The 16,567-nt window shown below is 54.2% G+C and overlaps 1 pseudogene; it reads right to left on the bottom strand.

Moving 5' to 3' along the window:
* Positions 1 to 16,287, bottom strand: part of LOC123158106 (uncharacterized) — a 76,103-nt pseudogene extending 59,816 nt beyond the window's left edge.
* Between the last annotated feature and the right edge of the window lie 280 nt (positions 16,288 to 16,567).

Genomic DNA, 16,567 nt, shown 5'->3' on the forward strand with positions numbered 1-16,567 from the left:
TTGACACAACTTCAACAATTGTCAGTCCTGATCCGGCCAGTGTCTTTATCCTATCCATCAAGAAAAGGACCTCTCTGTTATCTTCCACCTGGGGGCTCTGTGGGTGCCAGCTGAGGCATTTCTTCAACGAGGCATTGGTAAACTCAGGAAGTCCCATCCGAATAGGGTCCAGGAGGGGGACTTCCTCCATATAAAACCACTTCAAAGGCCAGTCTTCGGATGTCTTCTTCGGAGTACCGGACAAGTATCCGGTCCTGAGATGCGTCATATTTCGGCTCCGCCCACTTGATATATTGACCCCTCCTGAGTATAGGGTACGAGGCAAAATAACCTCTTCCATAGCTCGAAATGAGCTTCGCAGCCCAGAAACAGCTCGCAAAAGGCGACATAGCCCGCGATGTGTCAGATGGAGGCGGGGGTGAAGTGATGCAGCTGGAGGCCATAGAACTCTAGGAGCACGCGAAGGAACGGATGGATTGGAAATCCGAGTCCCCTCAATAGAAAAGGGACAAGGCATACCTGCTCCCCCTTTGATGGATTGGGAGAACTCTCCGCTTGCTCCCCGCCATTATAGGTGGCAAGTCCAGCTTGGACGGGGACCATGTATGTGGTCGGGAGAAACCCCTAGGTCTGCAATTCTACCAATCGGCTATGAGGAACAAAACACTTCTCCCAGTCGCCTGGCTTGGTGCTACGGGAGCGAGAGGAGGAGCTCCGATGACCGGTCATGATGGAATGGATTCTTCCGGGTGCGCTCTGATGGATGCTCGCAGGAGGAAGGATGGTGTGATTTGGATCTGAGGATCCCCGTCTCTTTAAATAGATGATTTACTTACATGGTCAGGGTGGCAAATGTAAAAATGCCCCGACTTCTCGCATTCGCTCGACACGTGGAGGTTGCCATTATTGCATCACAGAAGCCGAGGAGTGCAATATTGATGGGAAGCCGGACATTGCTCGTTACAACAGGTACTCTGGAGAATTTGGAGAAGAACCCGCCTTGCAATGCCGAAGACAATCTGTGCGCCGGACTCATCGTCATTGAAGCCTGGTTCAGGGCTACTAAGGGAGTCCTGGATTAGGGGGCATCCGCACAGCCGGACTATATACTTTGGCCGGACTGTTGGACTATGAAGATACAAGACTGAAGACTTCGCCCCGTGTCCGGATGGGACTCTCCTTTGCGTGGAAGGCAAGCTTGGCTATTCGGATATGTAGATCTCCTTCTCTGTAACCGACTCTGTGTAACCCTAGCCCCCTCCGGTGTCTATATAAACCGGAGGGTTTAGTCCGTAGGACAACAACAATCATAATCATAGGCTAGCTTCTAGGGTTTAGCCTCTATGATCTCGTGGTAGATCAACTCTTGTAATACTCATATCATCAAGATCAATCAAGCAGGAAGTAGGGTATTACCTCCATCGAGAGGGCCCGAACTTAGGTAAACATCGTGTCCCCAGCCTCCTGTTACCATTAGCCTTAGACGCACAGTTCAGGAACCCCTACCCGAGATCCGCCGGTTTTGACACCGACATCTGCCTCATCGGACCGCCGGACTCGTCTTCGGCCGTAGGCTCCAAACCGCACGCATCCGCCATCGAACCTGATGAAGCATCGATCATGGAGTTTACCTCCACGGATATCTTTCAGCACTCTCCCTTGAGCGACGTGCTAAATTCATTAAAATCCCTCTCCCTATCAGGAGATTCGTGACTGAAGTATGACCGGCTTGAGTGGTAAATGGAAGACGAAGAAATTCATTCCCCACCCACCACCCACTTAATAGCCACTGTCGATGACTTAACCGACATGCTTGATTTTGACTCTGAAGACATCGACGGTATGGATGACGATGCCAAAGAAGAACAGGAACCACCGCCCACAAGGCACTGGAAAGCCACATCATCATATGATATATACATGGTGGACACTCCCAAAGAAAACAACGATGAGGAGGCAACGGAGGATAACCCTCTTGAGAAGCAACCAAAGCGCCGACGTCGGCGCCGCTCTAAATCCCACCACAGCAAAACAGCAATAACGGCACAAGAAAGAATAATACCCCGGTCGACTCCAAAGGTAACGACGACCCCATGGACCCAACAATGGAGCAGGATGAGCCAGGGGACGACGAACACAGTCCGGGGCCACTGTTCGATCACAGCGATGCCGAAAATGAAACTCATTAACCTGTCTCCAGAGAGGAGAACAGTCCGGACGAAGATGCATTCATCATCCCAGAAAAGCACTTGGAACAAGAGAACCTCCACAAAAGGCTTATTGCCACCGCCAGGAGCTTGAGGAAGCAGAAGGAAAGGCTTAAGGCCAGTGTCGGTGTCAAAACCGGCGGATCTCAGGTAGGGGGTCCCAAACTGTGCGTCTAGGCGGATGGTAACAGGAGACGAGGGACACGATGTTTTTACCCAGGTTTGGGCCCTCTTGATGGAGGTAAAACCCTACGTCCTGCTTGATTAATATTGATGATGTGGGTTACAAGAGTAGATCTACCACGAGATCAAGGAGGCTAAACCCTAGAAGCTAGCCTATGGTATGATTGTTGTTCGTCCTATGGACTAAAGCCATCCAGTTTATATAGACACCGGAGAGGGCTAGGGTTACACAGAGCCGGTTACAATGGTAGGAGATCTACATATCCGTATCGCCAAGCTTGCCTTCCACGCCAAGGAAAAAGTCCCATCCGGACACGGGACGAAGTCTTCAGTCTTGTATCTTCATAGTCTTGGAGTCCGGCCGATGATGGTAGTTTGGCTATCCAGACACCCCCTAGTCCGGGACTCCCTCAGTAGCCCCTGAACCAGGCTTCAATGACGACGAGTCCGGTGCGCATATTGTCTTCGGCATTGCAAGGCGGGTTCTTCCTCCGAATAATTTATAGAAGATTTTGAACACCAGGATAGTGTCCGGCTCTGCAAAATAAATTCCATATACCACCGTAGAGAGAATAATATTACACAAGATCAATCTGCCGACGTATTCTGTGGTGTAACGTCACACCACTTCCAAGCCTTTACTCGAATTGTTTCTATTGTTCCACCTCAGCGCGTTTAGCGAGGCGGTTTCCTTGGCACGTCTGTCGAAGCAGAGATCGTGTTCCCCTTATTCTGGGATTCCCATCAATACAGACGTGGGTAACCCAACCGCGCCATTGATTGTGACGCTTGGGAGATAAGCGAGTTTTACCAGGCCGGTGGGGACGCGTGTTTCTGTCCGCCCATATAAGGGGATAAAGATCCAACCTTTTTACCAGCGCCTTCTTCCTCCTTGGCTTATCCATCTCTGCCAACTCGAGCTCTAGCGCCCAAGCCCGCACATCTCATCTCAACCTTCTCCAAATATGTCCGGAGCGGGAGGCAAGTGGATGGCCTCCTCCGTCATGGAGGGGCATATCCAGAAGCTGCGCAGCGCCGGATACTTGTCCAGCGACATCGCGCATTGGCTCCCCGACGAGGGAGAGCTCATCCCTACCCCCGGGCCCCATGAGAGGGTAGTATTCCTTCCCCACTTCCTCCGCGGACTGGGCTTCCCAGTCCATCCATTTGTCCGGGGGGCTCATGTTCTACTACGGCCTAGATTTCCATGATATGGCCCCGAATTTTATTCTCAACATCTTGGCGTTTATCATCGTGTGCGAGGCCTTCCTCTGCATCCGGCCCCACTTCGGCTTGTGGCTCAAGACCTTCAGTGTCAAGCCGAAGGTTGTGAAGGGCAGCCAAGTGGAGTGCGGAGGCGCCATGGTGGGTAGGATGTCCCACGTTACGTGGCTGGAGGGCACCTTTGTGGAAACCATCAAGGGGTGGCAATCGGGGTGGTTCTACATCACCGAGCCGCGTGATCCCGAATGGGCAGCGACCCCCAAATTCAGATCCAGTATCCCCACACGGCTCACCTCCTGGAAAGAGAGCGGCCGGATTTGGGGCGATTCGAAGGAGCTGACCAGACTCCAAGCCTGCGTCCAAAAGCTGGTGGACAAGAAGCTCAAGCTTGTCAACGTAGTCCAGGTCATGCTCATCCGCCAGATTCTCCTGTGCCAACGACGGGGCTTCAATATGTGGGAGTTTGATCCGGCGCAACACCAGACTTTGTATGGGCTCTTCGACACTATGTATGAAGAGGTCTGGAAGGTGTTGTTCAAGGGCGCCGAGGCTCCCGCATCCGCTACCGAAGATCGCGGATTCAGCTCGCAGCGTCCAACTGACGAGGTAAGTGATATTGTCCTTTACGGGACGCTTGTCATTCATAGTTTGACTCTATGCGGGATCTAAAACTCCCTTTCCTTTGACAGGACTGGCTGAAGAAGGCCGCACAGGCTATCTGTCCGGCCCCATTGCCAGAGGACCCAGCTGACGCCCGCCTAACGGGGCTGCTGGCTCCGGCACCCCACGTGGTGCTGGAGAAGAAGGCCAAGAAGAAGGCCACAGGGACTCGGAAGAGTTCCCGTTTTCAGGTGCTATCGGACGACGAATCCGAGGCCGACTCCTCCCACCAAGGCGAGGAGGAGAAGAAGAAAGCCTCTCTCCCAGCGGGGGGAGGGAAGAAAAGGAAGGCCTCCCCAACAAGGGAGGCCGAAGGGTCCAAGAGGGGAAAAACTCTTCCCCCGGACTGTTCCGCCAACGCCAGTGACGACGACGAGGACTGGCCTCCAAGGGCCAAGCCTCTGGCAAGATCGTAAGTATCCGGACTCCCGAATAACTTCAAGGTTTTCGTTTTCTGCCACATTATGTCTTTCTAATGCCGCATACAACCCTGCAGTCCGCCTAAGGATGATCTCCTCACTTTGTTGAGCGGGTCCTTAGGGGCGTCGGATATGGATTCTCTTCCGACTGCCTCCACCCCCCGTGATGCGGACGATGCCGAGGTGGGATCCCAGGAAGGGACCCATCAGGAGGAGAGGGCCCCGGAGGTGTCGCAGGACAACCTCCCGGACTTTGCACCAGACTTAGCCCCGGAACCCATAGTGGCTCCGGAGTCCGGCGGGTGACCCCTTCGTAAGAAGGGCAAGACCGCGACGCCGACTGCCTCCGTCCAACCGGAGGTGCCGGATAATTTGCTAGAGGCGCTCAACGGCGCCTCCATCAAAGAGGAACACCGCACTGTTATGAGTGCGGTGATTCAGAAGGTTCAGCTCGCCAAGAGCAGGCTGACCGAAGCCTGCAGCAGCCTTCTAACAGGCTTTGAGGTAAGAATTTCAATATATGTAAAATGGTACCGCATAGACAGTAGCCCCTGATGCTCGGTTCAGTGTTCGGAAAGAAGAGCCGGACTAGGGATCTTTAGAAAGATAAACGCAGGAGTCATGAAAATATGTCAATATGGGATTGCAGGCTGTGCTGCTGACCTCTGCCGCACTGACTGCGGAGGTCTATACTTTGAAGGAAAACCTCGAGCGGTCCGAGAACGAGCTCTACCATGCCAAGAAGTAGCTCGAGGAAAAAGAAGGTGAGTAATACCTTATGAAAATTGTACCTTACAGAAAAGGATTTGGTTGCAAGAAAAATGACAAGGATAACTGGAGTATTGCAGGGGCCACTAACGAGGTGGCGACCCTGAAGGAGGCGGTGGCCGCGGCCGAACGCAATGCGGCTGCGGAGCGCACCGAGTGAGAGAAACAGGAGGCGCGGGTGGCGGAGGTACAGCAAGAGCTCCAGGATCTCGTGAAGAAACACGAGAGCCTGGAGCGTGACTCGAAGACTCGAGAGTCTGAGCTTGCAACGGCTCTTGAGAGTGCCAAAGCCTCTAAGGCCGAAGCCTACAAGGCCCTCCAGGAGATAGAGGCGGTGAAGAAAATAGCAGCGGGTAAGGAATTTTTCATGCAGAGTAAGCATGTGAGTGTTAATTACCTGTTTCTTACCCGAATTCGGAGCTCTCCAGGAGCGTTCGCAGATCTTCCTCACAGCGTGTCCAATGCTGCCGCATTCTACCGGGCCGAGGAGGGGAGCTCAATGGAGAAGGTCTTCTGGTCTCAGTATGCTGAGGCCGGACATCTAGTGCCCCTGAGCGACCAGCTGAAACAGCTGGTCGAGCTTGCACAAGGCGGCCGAACAGGCCATAAAGGGCCTCATAGTTCGGCTGTGGCCTAAGGAGGCTATACCTGGGAGCTACTTTGGCCTGTTGCGGCGGCTGGTGGACGCGTGCCCGTGGGTTGAAGTTATCAAGCACTCCGCCTGTATCGAGGGTGCGCGTCGGGCCCTTGCCCGCGCAAAGGTGCACTGGGGCAAGATGGATGCCCATAAGCTTGTGACGGACCCCCCACCAGAGGGCAAGGAGCATCGCACGCCCGAGATGTATTATTGGAGTGTGCTGAAGGGCGCCCGCATTATTGCAGGTGAGTGCTCCAAAGAAGAAGTTTTTGAGTAGACTCGCGTTTTGTTATGCTGTGCGCTGAAAACTAAGCTCATATGCGCGAAGCAACACTTGTTAATTTAAAATATTACCTTTTGTGCGGCTGTTTATCAAATGTGAGAGATGGCAAGTCGTCGGCTTCAGCCCCCATGCCACGAGTGCTCGGGTGTTTGGGATAAATTTGGGCACTCTTGTTCCCATATTTGGGTCCATCGAGGGAGGCGCTCAACACAACGAACAAGACAACCGGACTTATAATGCTTGAACACTCTCACTTAGCCATAGAATTCTATAATTTTAAATTTCGGCGAAGCCCCTAGTTTTCGGAAGGCCGAATTTGGGGCTCTATCCACGCCTTGGCCGGACAGAATCCGGCTCCTCGCTCGAAGCAGCATAAGTCTTTAGGGACTCGCAAAGGACCTCTCGAACAGCGACCAGCTCTCGCCTCATCATGACGGTCAGTTTTAGCTTTCTCCACTGAGGCATTAACCCAGCTCAACTGGGGCGCAATCGTAGTGGTTCTCCCAGTGCTACCTTAGCCGATAAAACGGAACGTAAGGTACCAAAACATGGGAGTCGGGCAAACCCAACTATTGACCCAAGAACATGATTCGGAGCCGATGCATATAATGCTATAAGTTCAGGGTGCCGCACTTGTGAAAGTGTTCGGACTTATCACACCATAACGCGGGAAACATAAGCCCCTGGTGTATTTAGCCGTACCAAAACGTACGGATGCAACATGTCATAGATGAACATATGTGTAAGAAAGAAATGCAATTGGAAGCAAAAATGTGCTGCATTGCTTTATTCAATAAAAACTGCTGTAAGTGCAGGACAATACAAGTGGTGCGGTAAGCAAGGGATGGGACTGTTTAACATGTCCCCCTCCAGGGGTAGGCTACAGAATAATGCATAAAACAGATTTAATGCTCATGATGGAGACCACCTGGATTTTCGTTGTAGCCTTTCTCCTTCCCTGGCTGTTGCATCGTGGGTTCGGCATGCCTGCTGCCGGACAGGGCCTCCGATGAACGGAGTCCTGTAGGTAAAAAATAAAAGGAAAATAAAAAGAAACGACACACTTAAGAGCCCTTGGTGGGGTTGAGCCGCAGTCTGGGCTTATCGTGGTCGAGCCCCCTGCCCCATGCCCATGGTATCTTCAGAGTGTAATGGAGTATGCGAAGGGTCTGTCTTAATATTTTACAGGGGCTGGGGTTGGGGCCGCACTGCTACGCATGCTCGGAACGTGCCAGGTGGTCGTGTTGTAGGTTACTCCAGGCACGCTTAGCTGTGTCCGGCCGCTTGGTAGCCGGACTCGAGAATTGCCTTAAAAGGCTGCTTTGTACTTCTACCGCGAGAGCCGCTGTATGTTCCTCCATTCGGAGGGAGCGTTCAGTGTTTCCGTTGACCGTGATGACTCCTCCAGGGCCTAGCATCTTGAGCTTGAGGTATGCGTAGTGCGGCACCATGTTGAACTTTGCGAACACGGTACGTCCGAGCAAGGCATGATAGTCGCTGCGGAACGGGACTATGTCGAAGATTAACTCCTCGCTTCGGAAGTTATCCGGGGATCCGAAGACCACTTCCAGTGTAACTAAGCCTGTACAATTGGCTTCTACACCTGGTATGACGCCTTTAAAGGTCGTCTTGGTAGGTTTAATCCTTGAGGGGTCTATGCCCATTTTGCGCACCGTGTCCTGATAAAGCAGGTTTAGGCTGCTACCGCCGTCCATCAGGACTCTGGTGAGATGAAATCCATCGACGATTGGGTCTAGAACCAATGCGGCGAACCCACCATGGCGAATGCTGGTGGGGTGGTCCCTTCGGTCAAAGGTGATTGGGCAAGAGGACCATGGATTGAACTTCGGGGCAACTGGCTCCATCGCGTAGACATCCCTGAGTGCATGCTTCTGCTCCCTTTTGAGTATGTGCGTGGCATATATCATGTTCACCGTCCGCACCTGTGGGGGAAAACCCTTCTGTCCTCTATTGTTTGGCGGTCGGGTCTCTTCCTTGTCGTCTCTATGTAGCCCCCTGTCGCTGTTTTCGGCAATTAACTTGCCTGCCTGCTTGAACACCCAACAGTCCCTATTGGTGTGGTTAGCTGGCTTTTCAGGGGTGCCATGTATCTGGCACAAGCGATCGAGAATTCGGTCCAAATTGGACGGACCCTAAGTTGTTCTTTTGAATGGATTTTTCCGTTGACCGGGTTTAGAGCCTCTGAATCCGGCATTGACTGCCGTATCCTCACTGTTATCGCTGTTAATGCGGCGTTTGTTTTTGTTGCGACGCGACCTGCCACTACGGTCCTTGATATCCGGACTGCCAGAATTTTTGTTGAGGTTATTGCTGCATGCTAGCCAGCTGTCCTCACCCGCACAGAAGCGGGTCATGAGTGATGTAAGGGCTGCCATGGATTTCGGCTTTTCCTGTCCCAGGTGCCGGGAAAGCCACTCGTCGCGGATGTTATGCTTGAAGGCCGCAAGGGCCTCAGCATCCGGACAGTCGACGATTTGGTTTTTCTTGGTTAAGAACCGTGTCCAGAATTGTCTGGCCGATTCGTCTAGCTGCTGAATTATGTGGCTTAGGTCATCTGCATCTGGTGGTCGCACGTACGTGCCTTGGAAGTTATCGAGGAATGCAGCTTCCAGGTCCTCCCAACTCCCGATTGACTCTGCTGGCAAGCTGTTAAGCCAGTGCCGGGCTGGTCCTTTAAGTTTGAGTGCGAGATATTTGATGGCGTGGAGATCGTCTCCGCGGGCCATGTTGATGTGGAGGAGATAGTCCTCGAACCAGTCCGCGGGGTCTGTTGTGCCATCATAAGATTCAATATTGACGGGTTTAAACCCTTCTGGGATTTGATGATCCATTACCTCATCTGTGAAGCACAGTGGGTGTGCGGCGCCTCTGTACTGGGGGATGTCACGACGGAGCTCAAAAGAGCTTTGTCTGTTGTGTTCGGCCCGGTCGGACTTACTGTGTCTGGGGTGACGGTGATCGTCACGTATCGTGGGGCGCCCACGTGATCCATAGATCGATCTTGATTGTCTTGCCTTATCCTCCAGTATGTCTTGCAGGTCCGGAGTGTTCCCCTGTGGCCTTGTGCTTTTCGAGCGATGCCGGGGTACGGGTCTAGTGAAGGGCCTTGAGGCCTCTCTGTCGCGACCACGGGGTGGTCGATCAGCCATATTGTCTCCTGGTGAAGCGGGATCATATGCCTCCACCTCTAATCAGGGGAGCAGCTTACGTTTGGGGTAGCTTTTGGAGGGGCGTTCGAGTTCATGTTCTTCGGCCGCGAGGACTTCGGTCCATCTGTCGGCTAGCAGATCTTGATCAGCTCTAAGCTGCTGCTGCTTTTTCTTGAGGTTGTTTGCCGTGGCCATAAGCCTGCGTTTAAAACGCTCCTGTTTGACGGGATCCTCAGGCACGACGAATTCATCGTCGTCGAGGCTTGCCTCGTCTCCGGAGGGAGGCATATAGTCCTCTACCTCTTCTTCGGCCGCTCTCTCATGAGGGCTGGCGTCCCCCTCCTCTTGTGCTGGATCTTGCTGGAGTGGGTTGTCTTCGGTGCTATCCGGTGTATTATTGTCTCCGGTGCCGGAATCCTCATTCTTGCTATGGCGGGATTTAGAGCGGCGCCGCTGACGCCGGCGCTTGGGCTGTTTCTTGGAGGGGTCATCCTCCGCTATTCCTTCGCCGTTCCCATCCTTTGGGATATCCACCATGTATATGTCGTATGAAGAGGTGGCTTTCCAGTGCCCGGTGGGCGCTGGGTCTTGGTCGTCTCCGGCATCATCGTCCATACCGTCGATGTCCTCAGATTCGTAATCTAGCATGTCGGTTAGATTGTCGACAGTGGCTACCAAGTGGGTGGTGGGTGGGCTCTGAATTTCTTCGTCGTCCGCATCCCAACCGTCCTGGCCGCAGTCCGGCCAGGCCTCTCCTGATAACGAGAGGTACTTTAGCGAACTCAAGATGTCGCCAAAAGGTGAGTGTTGAAAGATGTCCGCCACGGTGAATTCCATGATCGGCGCCCAATCGGATTTGACTGGAGGGGGCGCGGGAGGTCCGGAGTCCGGCAAGGAGTCCGGCACCTCGGAGTCACGAGCTTCATGGGGGACAAGATCGGTGTTCGGCTCTATCGCCGTAGAGGTTGCAGCCCCCGAGGCGGTGTCTAGCCATCCATCCTTGGTCTGCGCGGCCGGCTCCGAGTCGTAGATTGGAGCGGGTTCGAGTGCGGCCTCCAGGGTACTGTCCGGCTGTAGAGTTAAATCATGCCCATCGTGACAGTACGGCACGCTCGGCTGTGGCTCGAATCCGTCGAGGATCAAGTCCCCGCGGATGTCAGCCGTGAAGTTCAAACTTCCAAATCTGACCTGACGGCCAGGGGCGTAACTTTCGATCTGCTCTAGATGGCCAAGCGAATTGGCCCACAGTGCAAAGCCGCCGAATAGGAAGATCTGTCCGGGGAGGAAGGTCTCACCCTGGAATGCGTCATTGATGATGATCGAAGAAGCCATCGAGCCTATTAGTGACGACACAGAGGAACTCTCAATGAAAGCACCAATGTCGGTGTCAAAACCGGCGGATCTCGGGTAGGGGGTTCCGAACTGTGCGTCTAGGCGGATGGTAACACGAGACGAGGGACACGATGTTTTTACCCAGGTTCAGGCCCTCTTGATGGAGGTAAAACCCTATGTCCTGCTTGATTAATATTGATGATGTGGGTTACAAGAGTAGATCTACCACGAGATCAAGGAGGCTAAACCCTAGAAGCTAGCCTATGGAATGATTGTTGTTCGTCCTATGGACTAAAGCCATCCGGTTTATATAGACACCGGAGAGGGCTAGGGTTACACAGAGTCAGTTACAATGGTAGGAGATCTACATATCCGTATCGCCGAGCTTGCCTTCCACGCCAAGGAAAGTCCCATCCGGACACGGGACGAAGACTTCAATCTTGTATCTTCATAGTCTTGGAGTCCGACCGATGATGGTAGTTCGGCTATCCGGACACCCCCTAGTCCGGGACTCCCTCAGCCATGCAGGATATGCTCAACCGCAGATGGAACAAAGTGCTCAACACTGACGAAAAATACGGTGGCGATCGCCACACAAAGAGCTACCCAAAGCGCAAGCTGCTGCCCGAATTCGACGACGAGGCTATAAAGCCCATCCCACCAAAGAATAATACGGCCGACCTACCGGACCGACCACCCCATGGCCGAGACAAAGCGGCTAATCATGCCGCACACAAGTCAGCACACGATTTACGTGAGCACCTAGACAAAAGAGCCAGTATGGCCAGGTCCATCTATGGATCTAGGAAGCGTGCTCCTACGCAGGATCACGGTCAACAAAACGACTTCACTGATTGAATACCAGCTTGGAATCAACAACGAACACTACATCCGTAGGAAACATGCCATGACACATCAAGATACAGGGGTGCCGTGCACCCCCTGTGCTTCACCGATGAGGTATTGGATCATGAATTTCCAGAGGGGTTTAAACCCGTGAACATCGAGGCATACGATAGAACAACAGACCCTGCAGTCTGGATCGAGGACTTCATTCTTCATATCCATATGGCTCATGGAGACGATCACCACGCCATCAAATACCTACCCCTCAAGTTGAAAGGACCAGCTCGGCAGTGGTTGAAAAGCCTCCCCGAAAAATCCATTAGAAGTTGGGAGGAACTTGAGGATGCTTTCAGGGCTAATTTTCAAGGGACATATGTCCGACCTCCGGATGCAGACGATTTAAGTCACGAAGTCCAACAACCCGGAGAGTCAGTCCGTAAGCTTTGGAACAAGTTTCTCACTAAGAGGAACCAAATCATTGACTGCCCGGACTCTGAAGCCTTAGCGGCTTTCAAACATAGTTTCCGGGACGAATGGCTTGCCAGACACCTCAGCCAGGAAAAACCGAGAACAATGGCAACCCTCACAAGCCTTATGACCCGCTTTTGCGCGGGCGAGGACAGTTGGTTGGCCCGCAGTGTACCAGCAACCCAGGCACATCCGAAGTCAGGGACGGCAATGGAAAGCCACGACGCAATAAAAATAAGCTTTGAAATAATGAAGACAACCCAGACAACACGGCGGTAAACACCGGATTCAGGGGCTCTCAACCCGGTCAGCGGAAAAAGCCATCTAAGGCAGCAGAGATGGACCGTCCAGCCTAAACAAAATTCTAGATAGATCATGTCAGATTCATGGCACCCCCGAGAAACCTGCGAATCACACTAACAAAGAATGCTGGGTCTTCAAGCAGGCCAGCAAGCTAAACGCCGAACACAAGGGGTGGGAGCCGCCAAGTGAAGACGAGGACAAACCTTACCAGCCGGACACCGGGGGACAGAAAAAAATTCCACCAAATGTCAAAATAGTGAACATGATCTACGTCGCCCACATACCAGAAAGGACGCGCAAACGCATACTCCGAGACATATATGCTGTAGAGCCCGTCGCCCCCAAATTTAACCCGTGTTCGGCTTACCCGATCTCTTTCGACCGCAGGGATCATCCGACTAGTATCCGGCATGGAGGTTCGGCTGCCTTTGTGCTCGACCCAATAATTGACGGATACCATCTCACTTGAGACCTCATGGACGGCGGCAATAGTTTCAATCTGATATATCAGGACACTGTCCGCAAAATGGGGATAGACCCGTCAAGAATAAGCCAAAGCAGTACTACCTTTAAAGGAGTAATACCAGGTGTCAGGGATATACCCCGCGGTATGACCCAGCCGGAGTCGTAAACCGGCCGGGACTTGGTAAACCGACGGATGGTAAACCGGCAGACCGTTAAGACAGATGGCTGACTTAGACCGTAAACCGGCGGGTGTTAAACCGGCAGATGGCTAAGACAGACGGTAAACCGGCAAGTGTTAAATCGGCAGAGTTAAGACAGATGGCAGACATTGTTAAACCAGCATACATTGTTAAACCGACAGACATTGTTAAACCGGCAGACATTGTTAAACCGGTATACATTGTTAAACCGACAGACATTGTTAAACCGGCAGACAATGTTAAACCGGCAGACGTTGAATAGCCCAGGAAAGGAAGTCAAAATAGTTTAAGTTAAAGTCCGAGTTGGACTCCACATGTAACCCGCCCCTTCAACATATATAAGGAGGGGCAGGGCTCCCCAAAGAGGGAGGGGCAAGAAACAATCTCTAGGGCTAGACACAACTAGAGGAGAGCCGGTTTACGGCGACTCCCTCGTAATGATAATGAGATGTAGCCTCAAACAACATGTAGGGTTTTTACCGGATGATGTTTCCCAGGGCCCGAAGCTGTCTAAACCCTTGTCTTGTGTTGCGTCTCTCGATTCCGCTCAATCCCTCTCAAGCTATCACGTAGATGCGTTGGCCTCGCGACTATGTCCTCCCACTAAGGACATCTGACGTGTTAATTCCACGACAGTTGGCGCCCACCGTGGGGCCTGCGCACGGTGGTGTTGAGTTCTTAAAGGGATCCTCTTCAAGGGATCGAGAAGCTAACGACTGACCGGATGAAGAAGAACCGACACAAAAATATCTATGTCAACTTCAAAAGTTCATCAGTCCAGATCAGAAAGAGTTTCAACGACGGCGTGCACGGAAACAAGGGTAGATTTATTCTACGCTACCACTGGTAGATCCGTTTGCTCAAAGGTATGATTAGATGCGCAGAATTCCAACCAAGCTCCTGGCTCCGGAGGAAAACGCCCCGGTGAAACGCCCCAGTTTGGTTCTATCTCGCTGGGTCGCCGTTTTATGTCGTGCGAATCACCTCCCAACCACAACCTCCCTTCGCCAACAAGTCTCTATTGTTGACCCGGAGAAAAAAGCAGACGTGTCTGCGTCGCGCAGCCGCCTCATTGCACGGGCTCTCGGCGCGCAGAACCGCCGCATTGTTCCGAGTCACCTATCGCGGCCCCGGACTCGCCATGCCCACGGGCTGACTCTGAATCGCCACCTGGCCCGTTGCTCCTCCACGCGACCGGCCTCCAGCAGCTGTACGAGCCGCCTGACGCATCAAGTCAGAATCAGTACAAGTACTAGTAGCCGGGTTAGTACTCACGTGAAAGAGAAGATCAAACACATGCCGTCTACTCCCATCAGGATCAATTTAATAATACTACTATTCGTTGGGAAGCTACGCTACTATTCGGATCCTCACACACGCAGTAAAACGCATAATTGGGAATCAGCCACGACTCGCACGGATTGGTCAAGCCAGTCACGACTTGGAGAAGGACTCAGGTCTGTTAACCCGCCGTTCGCGCCATCACTAAGCCGCCAGTTGCTTGACCCGCCTCGGACGCTCTTATCACTGTGAGTCGCTGCAGCCGCTATGCCAGGCCGGTGGTTTGGATGCTCCTCCGACCGCGTTTACCTCAAGCCACCGACTGCCAGGTCCTCTGCTCTATCAATCCGCCAAAGTTCGAGGCGCCTCTGCTCCGCCCCCGAATCGCCTGTATCAAATCGTCGGGCGCTAACCCGCCACCCGCACCAAATCGCCATGACCTGCTACGGTCCTGCCCCTCCTCTGTTCCGAGTCACCGCCGTGGCCTCCCCGCACTTTCAAAGCCGGCCCTACTGCTCCTCTGCTCCGAGTCGACCTTGTACTGCTGCACCGACGAACCACCCCGGCCAAGCGCATGGGCATCAGACCGAGCCACGGATCCGGAAGCGGTTTAGATTTGGGTTCTGCGCCGAGTTGCCGACCGGCTCCCCCGTCCCGCTCCCGAGAACCCCCGCGACCGGCTGCGTTGCCCGCGGGTGCGCTTCGCCACTCCACCCACCACCAAGCCGCCATGGCTGCGGGCCTGCTTCCGCCGCCTTGCATCGTCTCCGTCGGTGATCCGGCCTGCCGGACTGTGTCAACTGATGCCGAGTCTCCAAACCGAAGCTGCCGCGTTGGGCTTCCCCACTCCGTGAGCCGCCAGGTATCGCAGCCGCCTCCATTATGGCCCACCTTTACCACTGCGTGTTCTCCTGAACCGCCGGCCCAGCGCCATCGACAGAGCCGCCTGGCGCAACCCTGGTTTCTAAACCGCCGTCGCCGTCTTCTGCTCCGAGTCGACTTCATGACCTCCGTCGAGCCGCAATCGGGGCCGCCCCCCCCCCCCCCCCCATTATAAGTCAAACAACGACGCGGAGGAGGACCTCACATCGAGTCACCACCTCGCGCCATATGTTCCTGTGCCAAGTTGCCGCCGGACCACGTCCGCGCCTGCGCCGTCCCGAGACGGTCCGGCGCCCCGCCTCGCTTCACGCCCCCCCAGTCGGCTGCCGCCCCGCTCTGTCCGCATAGGCTGCGACCCGCGCCGCCGCACCTTGGATTTGCCTCCGTCGCCGCGGCCGAGAGGCCCCGCCTCATCGCTACCTCGTGCTGATACGGCCGCGCTCTGCTCCTGATCCACCTTCGCCAGGGGCTTCCTCGGCTACATCCGCGCCGAGTCACCGGCCTTGCCGCCGTCTCCGCCGTGGGGGACCCCGCTCTGTGCGCCCCTGCCGCGCTGCCCCTGTGAGTGGACCGCGCCTCACCTAGCCACCATAAACCGTCGTGGGTTGCTTCTGCTGCAGGCCGCCGCTTGCCTAAACCGCCACATCTGTAGATAAACCGCCGTCGTTGGTGCTCCGTTTCCCGCGGCATCTCCGCTTCACCCGCCACCAGAGCATCTCCGGTCTGCCTCTCCACTTCACCCGCCATCGGAGCATCGCCGGTCCGCCTCTCCGCTGCAGACTTGCCGCGGCCCTGTGCTAAATCGCCGGCCTGTCGTCTCCTTCACTGACATTATAGCGGGAGAGCTGCTGCTGCTGAGCCGCCGGCCCCGTCGCCATGTCACCGTCCACCTTTGATGGCTGTGCCGTGCTCCATGGTCTTACTCCGCCTCTATATGAGTCACCGCGCCAGGTCACCATGCCCGCCCCTCCTTTTAAACCGGAGCCGCTGAGGTCGCGGGTTCTGTTGCTGTGGTGCCGGGTGCTGTTGCTGTGGGGCTGTGGTCGCGGGCGCGGCTGCTGGTTCAAGCCCTCCTTCTAGTACCATCCCGGGTCAGCTTGCCTCTGCTACGATGGTCGCGGGCGCATCCACGATCCGCCGGCCGCTAACCGGAAATTGTCACTTTTGGATACAAGTTTTAGACTTGAGGCGTTTGAAGCCCTGTACTGGTACATTAGGCTACATACTCGAGATCACCTG

The sequence above is a fragment of the Triticum aestivum genome, chromosome 7B, assembly GCF_018294505.1.
Source record: "Triticum aestivum cultivar Chinese Spring chromosome 7B, IWGSC CS RefSeq v2.1, whole genome shotgun sequence".
In the NCBI taxonomy this organism is placed as follows: domain Eukaryota; kingdom Viridiplantae; phylum Streptophyta; class Magnoliopsida; order Poales; family Poaceae; genus Triticum; species Triticum aestivum.